Below are 12,227 nucleotides of genomic sequence, written 5' to 3'. Positions count from 1 at the left end.
GCTTCTTTGGCAACCTTCAATGCGTCTCTTTTGGTACTTGAGTCCCATGACAGGAGCTCTTGTTGACCAGAGACGCCATGTCTGTTGCCATTAGCGTTCACGATCGCTTCAGGGATTGAATCAGGGAAGTGAGTCCTCAGCATTTCACTCAGTGTTTCTGTGGGATCCACAGTGAGCGAACCGTCAGTCTTTCGGAGAGTTCCCAGACCATTGGAGTGGTCTTTCGATAGAGTTTTATGAAGTCTGGCAGCTACGGGAGTCTTCTCAATGCTTTCACACATGAGGACCCATGATTTCCGCTTAGCTAGCCTTATTTCCTTGTTGTAGTCTGTCAGAGCCTTTCGGTATAGGCTCCAATCAGTAGAGCGTTTGGCACGGTTGAACTCCCTCCGTGCCGTTTTCCTAAGCTTTTCAAGATGGTTGTTCCACCACGGAACATCTCTGCTCGACTTAACAGTTTTAGTCGGACAGCTTTCTTGATATGCATTAAGAATTTTAGTTTGTATAGAGTCAGAAGCCATTTCTAACTCTAGAACTGTTTTGATATTAGGATTTATGATGTAGTCTTCGGATCGGAGAGTGGCTGAATAGGTTTCCCAATCAGTCTTCTTAGGATCTTTAAACGATTTTTCAATAGTTAGACCCCCTTCCCATTCAAAGACTATGTGTTTGTGGTCTGACATAGATATTTCATCAGAAACATGCCAGTTAGTTATTTTGTGGGAGATGGACTGACTACATAAAGTCAGATCCAGCACTTCCTGTCGTATGGCGTTTTCATATGTAGGCTTGTCACCTGTGTTACATATGTCTATGTTGTTTGAGGATAGAAACTGTAATAGGTACTCACCCCGAGGATTTATATTTGTACTTCCCCATACAGTGTGATGCGCATTCGCGTCACATCCGATTACAAGGGGAATGTTTTTTGTTTCACAGTAAGAGGTTAGCGCAGCAATCTCTGGAGGAGGAACATCTTCCGCGTCGCCTGGAAAATACGCCGAGACCATGACGATATCAGCCTTCCCTCTAGCGGTAGGAACCTCCACCCTGACTGCTACGATGTCGCGTTTAATGAATTCTGTAATTGGAAAGCATTTAGTGTCATTGCGTATTAGAATAGCTGCTCTTGGAGAGAGCTGGCTGTCATCATATACCAACTTGCATGAGTTTACATGAATACCCTGTATTCGAGATTGGTTGACCCATGGCTCCTGGATAAGAGCCACAGTGAACAGTTCTTTTGTGAATCTCCGGCAAAGCACATCCGTTGCGCTTCGAGCATGATGGAGATTCACTTGAATGATCTTAGTCATTTTTAGGTGTGCCGCAGTTTCCAGGACGGAGGTCGTTCTTCTTTGGATGCTGCGGATCATCTTGTATTTGTTTTGGATGATGTTTCGGGTGTTCGTGTTTGTCAATCTTCTTCCCTAGGCCAGCCTTTTTTGTCTCTGTAGTCGAATTCAATCTTTTACCAGATCCACTGCTCTTAGATGGCACCAATCTGCCACCGCTAGAGCTAGGAGTTTGGTTGGAGCTTGAATCTTTAGAGACAGGCAGACTGGCCTTTTTAATGGGGTTTGATTGTGGGTTTTTGCTAGAGGCTGCCTTAGATTTCTCTTGGGGCACCCTATTAGTTGAATTTTCGTTCGACTGAGTGGTTTTGCCCTTTATTTTTCTCAGCTGTATTTCGCCAAAGCGATAGTTGAGGATAAAGTTGGATTTTGTTAGGTTCGCCATAGACGGCCTATCAACCGTAAATATCCACTCGACATGGATATCGTTTGGTGTGCTTCTTTGGAGAATACGCCAACTAGAGGTTGTGATCTTGTTTTGACTCTCGATGAGCGTTTTTATGCGCTCATCACAGTATTTCGCACTTTGGGGAAAGAACGCACGAATTGGTTCTGGACGCTGAATTTTCTCCTCGTCCATTGCTTCCAACTCGGCACCTTCCCAAGGGATGAGTGAAGGAGTTATTTCTTTTACCCAGTCTGCAGTCTCGAGATCCTTGCAGACAAGGACCATGTATCCAGACTTGTAGAGCAGGTTGCAGAATTTTGGTTTCATCGGCTCATTACGCTGTTTCTCCACTTTTAGCAGCAGGGCCTCCTGAAGAGCATCAAGCTGAGTCGTGGAAAGATGGGATGTGGGAAAGTGTTTCGGAACAACTCCGACCTTCCTACGATTGGTCATGTCACTGTAGCTATGACCAGCCGTTTGGTTTTCTCCGCTATTTTGGTGACCGTCACTTGACTGCTGAGCCATTGGGCCATCGTGGTTGGATTGCTCAGCTCGATCTCTGGGATCCAGGCGTTTCTTGGTTCGTTTCTGCTTGGGGACGTCCTCACTGGTAGCCGAGTTGTCTAGGTCCGTCCTGCCACGTTTAGAGGAAGCTAGCTCATCTTTACCCTTCCCGAGTTGAATGAGGGCTTCAGATCGACTCACGCCGCTCTGCATCAGTGCTTTAAACTTCTTCCTTAGTCCTCTCGTGAGGTTTATTTTTGTCGTCTGTTGGTCATTCGCGTTGTTCGGATGACATGAAGGATTCAGATTCTGATGGTTAACATTTATACCATCGTTATTATCGTCGTCCATGTCCAGTTGGGTGTCCGGATGGTTTGTTGAATTTTTGTTGCTTACTTCGGTTGCGTCGGTAAGCATATCCTCCTGCGAACTTGCGAGTAACTGCTCTTCGGTTAGCTCAGTATTGCTCTGCACGTCCTCCACTACCATTGGCTCCGACTGAGAGAGGCAGTCGACACCTTCAAGATTGTTGTTGTTTTGATTTGTACTCATATTTGTTCCCACGAGTCGCTGGGGAATAACGGTCCGCTGCATCATTGCCCCGCCGTAATGCAGTAAGAGCTACATACTGGGGAGTTCGCCCTGGTACACACCAGGCTCCGTTCGCGATTGAGCATCTTTTAAACCCCCTCAACCATTCATCCATCAGCACGGGTCGCATGACACCTTGGAATTGGGGTTACCTGACTGGTGGATTTCTACCACCGGATCAGGCGATCCGTAGTATTATTCTTAGCCAGTTGAGTCAACCGCTACCGATAACTACACGGCTCTCTAGGCTGCTTGGAAAAGTTGCTGAAATTGATGTTCAACAACTTATTTGGCCAAGACAGCCACCAGGTTGTAAGTATTGAAAATTATCTGGTATGGAATACCTCAATTTGGTATTCAGTAGTTATTTTCTTCTGCTCGGTAAGGAATGAATGTCAACAAGGAGGAATTCACTATGAAAATATGAACAAGTCCCACAATATTATTTGACTTATTCACAAGACATTTTCAAAAGTTCCGAAGCCACCCTTCAATATTCCTTGAGGGATTTGATTATACTAAAATTCTATAAAGAATATCAAAGTTATATAAAAAATTCTATAAATCTGTTGGAAATTAAATTAATCAAATTAAAATTTATGAAGTAATAAGTTTACTTGGAAAAACATAGTTTAAGCGATAATTGTGTTACATCTTTTCAAACTTGGATACGCCAAAATTCCATGAAAGTTATGTCTTAATTTTCAACAAGAATTTTCGCTATGTATTGTCTTAGAAATTCCTTTAGAAATTCTCTCTATATTTTTCAATTATTTTTTTCGGACACTATACGAGTTGAAGTTAATGTATGGATTTCTTTAGTGAATTCTCATTACCGGACACCTCGAGCAGGATATCCTCCAAAAACATAATAAATCATAATGCAGGGAACATGCTGCTTTCTGCTGAAACAGTATCAATTGGATATGGAATGAATTTCGGGAATCGAATTTCCAGGATATTGACGCTTTTATTGTCGAAAAATCACGCTTATCGCATACAACAAAAAGTTATTTCTAAAAGTAACCATTCGATCGACAGCAACGGTTAAGCTATCGGTTGTTGCGCGATTCACCGAAGTCAGAACCACCACGCTGCTGAGACAAGCGAGGTTTCTTCACTTCAGTTGTTCAACATAAGAAAACGTAACTACTGAAGAGATTTTTGTCAATAACCATGATTCTTGTTATTGACAAAAAATTTTTCAGTGGTAACATTGATTCAGAAGATTCTGCTACGTGTTAATGTGTTGTGTTTTTTTATTGTCATCAAAAGTTCTGGGGGGGCCTGGATGATTCTGGAGGGGGCCAGGCCCCCCTGCCCCCCCCCCCCCCCCCCTGTTCCTACGCCAATGACCTTAAGTCAGCTTAACTTACATTTCCTTGGCATTCTTCTCCTTCTATATTTTCTTTTTAATTTTATGTCCTTACATGTTTTTCAAATTTGTGGTCTGTGTACATTTTAGCCTTAATAATTGCGACGACAGGAGTTAATAAATATACCGTGCACCCCCGCTAATTTGCAAACCATCGGGGTTCATTCTTAATTTGAACTTCTAGTCACCCTAGAACTATGTTTCTGGTTACCTCTTTCACTGTTTTGTTTTAAATATGCGTTCCGTTTCACAGCGTTCCATTTCAGTTTACTCCGTTCCATGAGCTAAATGACGTTTGAACCATTATTAATCTGAACGATGTGTAAATTAGCGGGGTACAGGTTAAAAAGTGTTCAGATTAAATGTGGTCAAACCAACGGGGATACCCGGTACTAACTTCCTTTCCCCATTCAGCCTAGATAGCCGCGTAGTGTCGGTAGCGATTGTTTCAATTGGCTAAGAGTTAACTTTACGGACTGCCTGTTTCGGTGGTAAAAATCCACCTCACAGGTGACCCCTAATTCATGATGTGATGCGGCTTCATGTTTACCGTGCCTGGGAATGAATGGTTAGGGTGTTTAAATAAAACCCAATCGCACACGGAGTCTATGGAGTACCAGGACCCCTCCACAGCATTGTACTGCCTGATGCAATGGCGCAGGCGTCCTTGTGTTTCTCCGAGATAATCGGCTTCCCCTCTTCAAGCCTGAGGTTAAATTTTCACCCTCATGCTTTTGCATTATGCGTTTTACACAGTGTATTCTGTACTCTTCGCCTTTGGCGACTCCTAATAGATATTGATCTGGTTTTTTAGCTGCTGGTCTTTTTCATGCTGCAAAGAGCTTAAATTCTGCCAAGTTTGGGTAGAATAACTCAGATAATTTTTTAGCGTAAAAGAACATAAACGATCAATATTCGCAGACTCATGCATAATGCTACAGCCCAAGTGGCGTTTATTAAGAAAAGGGAACTTCTATTTTAGTTACTTTGAGGACTTAGCTTTTGCTACGTTCAGCAACCATGAAATGAAAACTCGTGTGCCATGCATGCAGCGTAATCATTGCTACACTTATTTCTAGTTAACTACTACGGATGCAGGTCGTTAGGACGAATGCCGCTAGGCCGAAATAACATTTGATCATTTACTATTGTTTCAAATGGCTAACACATTCATCAGTGTTTTTCCTTTTTTTAGTCAGAGACTGTTCTTTCTAGTTATATTTCACAGCGGATATTGTGGGCTCTAGGCAATGCAAATTATCCTGACCTAACCTTGTTAGTTACCCATTCGACCTGACGATTTATTAGAATTATCGGCCATTTCCAGCCTAATGACCCTTTCGGCCCAACGACCCTTTCGGCCTTACGGCATTCGGCCTAACGGGATAGAACCGTGGTCAATTTAAAAACATGTCCGGAAACACATCAAAATGGATATCGAATATCAAGACATTTGAAAGTGATGCTTCTGGAAGCATTTATAGAGCAACTAATTTCTTTGACCACTGTTAAGTAGGTTCCAAGTGCTCTGAAGTGGCTTAACGTATTTATGCCTAATGGGGTATACTCATCGGAATCACAGATATCACACACAAATGAGACAGCATGCTGAATATTTGCTATGTGATAGTTGAGTCGGCAGTGGCCAATTCTGCAATTCTGCTTAGACAGATTTTGTAAATACTTCGCCACCTTTGGGGATGGTTCAGTGATTTACAATATTATTTGACGACATGGCTCCAAATAATTCCAATATTGCTTGTGCTGGGTTGCTGCCCAAGAATTTCTGAAGCTTCACATAGCACTTTGGAATTGGAATAGCTGGTTTAGGACCAATGAAGTTATGCGATGCTCTATTGTCAGCTAAATCATTAGCCCATTCATTCACAGCGATGCACAGTGCGTTGCTCCATAGACAAAAATCAAATATCAAGTTATTTTATTTGGCGATAATAAGTATCCACATGGGTTTATAGATGGCACCCGTTATTGAAACAAGTATTTATAAGCTATACAAAGCACTAAAACAATTACAACAATCGTCGAAAGTAACAGTTGTCGGAGTAGCAAAAAAACTAAATTTTGTCGCTTGTTTTCAGCGTTCCTTCCAACTAATACAGAGAGTGTTGAAACCAATCTATTCAATCAAAATCCTCAAGAGAGATTGGTAAAGTATATTTGATGGTATTAGCACACCCATTCTAACTTTGAATATGAGAAATCGGCACGAGGAGTTGGTTATGAAATACTAACAAGTAACTTTGATTTATCGATTGAAAAAAAGTTCCACCGAGTTCCTCCATAAATCCTTGCAACTCTTCGAGATTTTTGACTATTTTTAGGTATACTACTTAACCAGCACACATATGAAAATGAGTTGTTTGTGATAAAAATCCGAAGGTCTTGCAACGCTATGAGGTCTCGGATCAACCAGACATTACAACAGAGTAAGTTTATGCTTAAAATAATATATTTTTAATGTAATTTCCACGATTTTATTCAAGTTTTATATTAAAAACTGAAAATTAAAAAATAATTGCGATTTTTTTTTTGCATAAAGGCGTATAAGTCACTTCTGCAGAAATGAGGGAGAAGGGAAGTATTTGCAAATAACTTCTTGCATCATTATGAACAATAATAGTACGAATTGCGTGGTTTTTCTTGGAAAAATGGAATTGGCGCTTGGGACAGTTTTGCGATTATGCGTATATTATACGTAATTTATGCAAATTATAGCTCTTCTGACCAGAAACCCTTCCATACCAAGGTGTTCAAATGACTTGATCTTGCAGTTTTGGTTTTTGCCCCGCATTTCCATACATTCAACGCACTGTGCGATGGGAGAATGGCCAGGTACAAGGTTTACAGAGTTGACTGTATTCAGTTCGTCAACTTAAGTGCGACATGCGATAGCCTAGAACTTGAGTTGGACGAAGCAATAGCTTTCATAGCAGCCTGACTATCTGACATACATCTTTCCAAATAGCCAGACGTCCACTCTTCCCGTGAAGGGAGTTGTGTGGAAAATTTCTTCTAAGAAAGTGACAAGCAATTGTGGAATCATTCGGAGCAAGAACATTTGTGTCCCAATTCACCAGAAATGTTGCCGAAATATGTTGCCAACTAATACATCAACAATATGTGAAAACAAATCAAGATATTTTCACATTTTACACAACATGCTACATTTTTTTTCACTGTGGGACAATTCGCGTCTACAAAGGTAATGACCACAGTTGACCCTATGCGTGAAGCTCTGATTATTTTACATGGCAAAGCATAGGAAGTCAATTTTCAAATGCTTCTAATAATTAAAAATACTTTTTAATTAAATTCTGTTAAGTGTACGGGGATAGACTACTGATCAACTATAAAATCAGCAGCAAATTGAGAAAAAATATAAAACTTAAAATTATATGCCTATAATGTAGCCCATCAAAAGTATATCAACATATACTGAAAAGATTTTAAATAACTATTGTAATTAATTTTATATGAGCATTTGAAATTTCGCTTCCAATACCTTGCCGGGTAAAATTTTGACGCTTCACGCATCGAGCAAACTTTTCCCAGATGGCAGCACCGTACCCTTCGTACACTCAAATTACACACGGAAACAAAATGGGTAATAATAGGTGTAAATTACACACTGCAAAAATATTACACAAAACGGATTTAATTGTAACTCACAATAAATCGTAAGGTTACAACCGAACGATAGACGTATTTCCTATTGAGGTCACCAACAGAAACATCAATTGCGACAGCACATAGGGCAAATGTGCCATTAGTGGGGCACCTAAAGGAAAACTGCTAAGACACGGTGATAAAATCATAAAATATATGATTCTAACGTATCAGTCGATAGATTTCCAATGCTTCTATCATTCAATTGTATAAAAATTACGATTCATTTGAAATTTACCTGCAAAAAGCCTAGCACCAATAATAGGAACACTGTTTCTTTAGTGGAGGTATATTTTAAGAATGGTTCCATTAGTGGCGCAATGCATTGATTTCTTATGAGACTTTCCAATATGGGTACTGATGCACCACTATAGGTACAAAAGAGCAAAAATTTAAGGCAAAATAATTTTTTTTAAATAGTTTAAAAAAAGTTTTACGGTTAAATTTCATGCATATTTTCCTATTACTCATATCATTTTCACATCACACATCACAGAAAAATATCATATAATCATTTATTACAGCGTAACATACCAAAACACACTACCTCCACTAAGGGAGCGTTTGCCCTATATCTCTGGCTGTTAGCTCAGAAATGCAGAAATTAGTGTAGCAACGATTGCGTTATCAATGAGCAAGCATACACGAGGCATTACACAAAAGATCGCCATCTGAAAGTAGCAAAACCTGGATCCACAAGGTAAGGTTATTGAATAAACGCAACTTGGGCTGTAGCATTTTGCATGGGTCGGCAAAGATTGACCGTTGCTGTTCTTTTATGCTTAAAAACGATCTGAGCTGTCCTGTTCCCCGAAAACCATTGCAACTTCCCCGAAAACTATTTTCCCGAATGTACCATTTCCCCGAAAAATTCACAATGTACTCTACATACTGAAAGCTATTCATGATTATGAAGCCAAAAGTGTTCATCGTGCTGATTGGTGTAAGTTTTGATAAAAGATTATAAAATTTGTTATTCAATCCATGTGTTAATAGTTACTAATGTTCCATAGGACTTGCCACGTGCAATAAACTCTAAATAACTTCAAAATCGTTTTTGTGATAGTCTGTCATGAAAAGCAGAACACATGATGAGCATATTTGTTTCGCATATAAGTAGATGATTGGCAAATGGACATTTGGCCAAATTTTGTTTTCTCAGAATAATAGGCTCTTCTTTGGAGTTATACTCAATGTTTGGATTTTGGTCCAAATAAGTCAATCGAATCGTATTCAGAGAGTAACAGTCCATGAACCATAACAGTTCGTGGCACATTGCAATCGGAGAGCCCTATGAATGAAAACATTCACTCTCTCGTTTGGCATGTGGCGCGAGAGCGTTCAAGAGCAGCAACTCTCACATACTATAACAGTATCGAGCCATTCGGGTGATATATGTTTTGCATAAAATTGGTAATAACTTTCATATTTGCTGATAATGCAACCATCACTAACCTAATTATAATCTATTTGATCATCAAACACTCCTTTGGTTGTAAACATAGCACAGAAAACCGGAAAATATTCGCCTCGGTGACACACAGTTATCGGCACCAAACACCACCACACACACCACCCACGTGTGTCTTTTCTGCACAGATAAAAAAATTCATATAAAATAACGCCAACTATAATGTACGTAAGAAGAATGCGTAATCGTAATCATCGTCAACAGCAGTTTTTCTGTTCAAAACTGAAATTTATTCGACGAAAATGTGTTCACTGTGTTTCGGTTGTAAAACAGAACACTGTGAACACATTTTCATGTAAACTTTTATGATGTTGAATGAAAAAAACTGCTTTTGAAAATTCTCAAATTCATGACGGACCCTGCCTCCCTAATAAAGCTTAAATTCAATGCGAAGGTAGACTGCTGATAGCTGCTCGTCTCACTTATCAAATGCTAAAACCAACAAAAATCACCGCCGTATTACGCGTAAGACGTTTCTTTGAAATGGAAATGATAAATTTGGGCTTTCGCTCATTCTTTTATTTTTATTGCGGTAAACTTCTCCACATTCAATGCTTATAGCCTTCTAACTGAATTCGTGTCTGGACAAATTACCGATAACTTTCTGAACAACGCGCTGTTGATTTCCCGCGTTATCGCCTTACGAACGATACATTTCATGCGTGCTGTATGAATGCAGGCGGATAATTGGGATGACATTATGGCTCGTGTGCCAATGATCGTTAAATTTTCCAGAGCCTGGTTATACTGTTCCGATAATTATTGGCACTAAGCTGATAATATTTCAATCATTTTTTTCCTTCTTTTGATGATAGACTTTTTTGCATTAGTTCGCAAAGATACATTATTCGTTCAAACGTTTTTATGCCATATGTCCATTAGGCGAAGCGTATTATTTAACTATATTTAGTGTGACATAAAAAAATGTAACTACAGTAAGTCCATTAAGTGTTACTTTGTTCATAAGGCTACAGACAGAATCTATTATATCTTGCCCTACACAAGATTGATCATCCAGAGTTTTCCTTCTCGATACTTTCAACAAGACTTAACACCATGTTCCGTTATTAAGTTTCTGACAATCTATTCCAGTTTCCAGACAAATATCTCTTTATGTTTTAGTTGGAAACAGTACTTTGTCAAAAAATCTTTATTTAGAGTCGATCGAAAGCATTAAAAATGATGGATCAAAACATTAGAATCTGTAGTGCTTCAACAATGAAACTGCTATTATTTCAGCATGTAACTACTAGAAAAAATTCCATTATTTTGAAATTTCTGAAAAATTGTTGTGTTATGATTCATTACGCAACTCTAAACAGTTGCGTAATGAGACAGCGTTGCGTACTGAATCATTACAGCACTAGTTTCAGTTGCGTAATGACTATTCCCGCACTGCATACTTCAGTGCAGGAAAGTAGGCCGTTTCATGACAGATTGGCATGATGAAAAACAGCCTATTACGATGAGAAATTGAAAAAAATATTAACACTACAGAGCTAAACTGCCTACGATAAAAAGAAGGCAAGACTAACTTCAAAATTATCAACTATTTTGATGCCAATTATCATAAGACCAGTAAAATAAGGAAAAACTACCTTATTTTTAAAAAGGAATATTCATGAATTTGACGACACCAAAATTTTATGTTACCAATTATTGTTAAAAAATACTAAATCATCTTCTTACACCTTAAATCATAATGCCAATATCAGCTTTACAAATCTTGGGTAAAGTTCGTTTGCTGGTATCTCAGGAAAAGTGACACAAAGTGGCACCAATAGATCCTGCTATGAGCAAACTTGGTTTTCTGCTTATAAATTCAATTTCTGACCGCTCGGCTGTGCGGAAGTCGGTAAAAGAATGAAAATCAGCCGAGCTATGTTGACTGTTTTATGTTTTATGAAATTCAAACTATTAACGTGGATGGGGATGTAACTATTCGATTCATTTATTCTCTTAAAGTGCTTGTGCAGTGAAGATCATGTTGCCCTTTTTGGGTCACGCCTTTGAATCTTGCAAAATGTTTTCAACCAGTCAATATTTATTCTAAACTTTTGTCATTGCACGTTCGGTCAGATTTCATTTAGATAAATTATGTTCTGACAAACGACATTGAGCAACAGATTTTTTCACCTCTTAAATGAAGCATGTGCTTAAATAAGGGCGTAAGTCGCATGATCGATTTCTCTTAATCGATTCTCTCTTCTGTGAATTAAAGTGACAAGATGCGGATTTAGCTTTTTTTCACTTCAAACCGCTTGGCAGCGATGTAATCTTGCTACTTGAGCTGAAAAAATACAGACAAACTTGTATCTTGTCATCTTTATTTGCAGAAGAAAGGATCGATGAAGAGAAATAGATCATGCAACTTACGCCCTTATTCTAAAACACGCTTGAAATATTCTTTTAAATCCAACACTCTAAATTTTCTTCATTTCATAACGATTCCTAATATCCTAAAATTTAAATAGCAAACTTTTTTTTTAAAAAAGACAGATACAAATATTATTATCTTTTATGTCGCCCCCCCCCCTTGAAAAGTTGAACATTTTAGAAGGAAAAAAAAAACAAAATTTCCTTGATTTTTGTTAGGTATTTGAAGTTTTAAATACAATAAAACAGGTTTAATGACGATCCAGAGGACGATTGAAAATGTGCAAAGATTTAAGTTAGAAATAAATACTCAAAATATTTCCCTTTTTCATTTGTTCCCTATTCATCTTTAATAAATAAATATCAGAACAATAAAAACAATGTGACAAGTTACCAGAATACGTCAACAGAGCAGTCACTAGATGGTCATAGAATAGTTTGTGAATGTTCATACCAGTTATTAAACACATCAAAAGGGCT

General features: G+C 38.7%; 1 protein-coding gene across 1 annotated transcript in view; it reads right to left on the bottom strand.

Annotated features, from left to right (window-relative positions):
* Window positions 1-12,227, bottom strand: part of LOC5571641 (laccase-2) — a 32,655-nt gene that overhangs the window by 19,460 nt on the left and 968 nt on the right. The gene's annotated exons all lie outside the window — the stretch shown is intronic.

Source organism: Aedes aegypti, chromosome 2, assembly GCF_002204515.2.
Source record: "Aedes aegypti strain LVP_AGWG chromosome 2, AaegL5.0 Primary Assembly, whole genome shotgun sequence".
Taxonomy (NCBI): domain Eukaryota; kingdom Metazoa; phylum Arthropoda; class Insecta; order Diptera; family Culicidae; genus Aedes; species Aedes aegypti.
The sequence above is the reverse complement of the archived record's forward strand: the minus strand, read 5'-3'. Positions and strand labels throughout refer to the sequence as shown.